At 41.9% G+C, this 1,442-nt stretch overlaps 1 non-coding gene across 1 annotated transcript; it reads right to left on the reverse strand.

Moving 5' to 3' along the window:
- Nucleotides 1-592: 592 nt before the first annotated feature.
- Nucleotides 593-699, reverse strand: LOC138570599 (U6 spliceosomal RNA). Its single transcript, XR_011303638.1, has one exon. It is a non-coding gene; the product is annotated as a U6 spliceosomal RNA (small nuclear RNA).
- Between the last annotated feature and the right edge of the window lie 743 nt (nucleotides 700-1,442).

Genomic DNA, 1,442 nt, shown 5'->3' on the forward strand with positions numbered 1-1,442 from the left:
CCTTCCCGCCCTCACTCTTTCTCCCCCCCACAAACCTCCCTTTCCCTCTCACTCTTCCTCTTCCTCTCCCTACCATTCATTTTAAGTTTTCATGCACTGCAGCACATTGTGACAATGGTATTTCACAATTAAACTGTTTGTTGATTTCTTTTTTGATTTCTGTAACTTTCAAACTAAAAGCAGCCAAATCCGGAGTACAACGCTCCGCTCCAATTAAAGATTAAGGCCTAGAAGCAAGTAAAGCTGTAGTTCAGAGCGATGTTTGCAAATAGCACCTTAAAGCAGTTTACGCTGGAGTGCACAACAAGGGGGAAAGTGATAATACTGAGTTTGGTAAAATGGGATAAAAAATCAAAAGACGCGTGCCACTTCTAAAAGTGCAAGCCAAGAAATTGAAGGCGACGGGGCTGTTCATTCAGTCAATAGGACTCACAAGTAAAAGGCTCCGGAGGCATTAGTGTTGAATTTGGCTCAAAATGTATTGTGTTGTCGTGTAATATGTATGAACATACAATTTCAATCTTCATTAAAAAAGATGTATTCAAAAAATAAAGCCTTGCAAATTAAGAAAGTTTCTGTCCTGTCATGTGCCAAAAATAGTGAATGCTTTACGAATGTGCGTGCCATCCTTTAGAGCAGGGGCCAATTTAATTTTCCCATTATCATTCCAATATTAGTACATGTGTTGCTGAAGCAAGCGCAAAGGGAGAGTCAATCAAACCATTGATTTGGACCTCCAGTCAAAGGTTTGCCATACCAAATGTCCTTATGTCATAGGGCAGAAAGTCAAAACACCATTTAGGTATCGGGTGGTATGAAATGAAGAGGCAAACAACAGTGAATAAGCATTCTTTGCTGCTGTATTGATCTGGTCCTAAAGGGGTTGGTTTAATGCCAATTATATTTAAAGATTCATGCTCCAGGGTGCTTGCAAAATGACACCAACCCCCTCCCCATCACAATGGCTGGGTGATGCAAGCCTGAGAACATCACAATAGACCCATAGACATGAGAACAACTCTGTACCTCTGAGTGTATGTGGGCCCATGGCTGTATCAAGGACAAGGCAGAACAGGAGGTGGCTTATGGCGCCAGTTCCAGAGGCTGTCCAATTGATCCCTGTAAGCAACAAATGTTGGACCAACCTTTAAGAGATTCTGAGGCTGATTTCAATGTTAACTTTGCTGCTGATTTTAGGATTGGTCAACCTTCGACCCAAATCTAGTTTGCTTGGATAAGCCCTGGAAATCTTTTACAGCTTGTACTGGTGGGAGATGATGTGAGTTTATCAAGAGCAACGGGATATGAGGCATGTGAGCCACAAAAAGCAGTTCTAGGATTTTTTATAAGAAAGCCGCTTTAAGAAGGAAGTTTGGACAACCCTACTGAGAGCAAAAGTATTACACAAAAGATAAGGGGGTCAGTGGGTCAACCGATAGCAC

This window comes from Ambystoma mexicanum, chromosome 2q, assembly GCF_040938575.1.
Source record: "Ambystoma mexicanum isolate Mex_15411 chromosome 2q, UKY_AmexF1_1, whole genome shotgun sequence".
NCBI lineage: Eukaryota > Metazoa > Chordata > Amphibia > Caudata > Ambystomatidae > Ambystoma > Ambystoma mexicanum.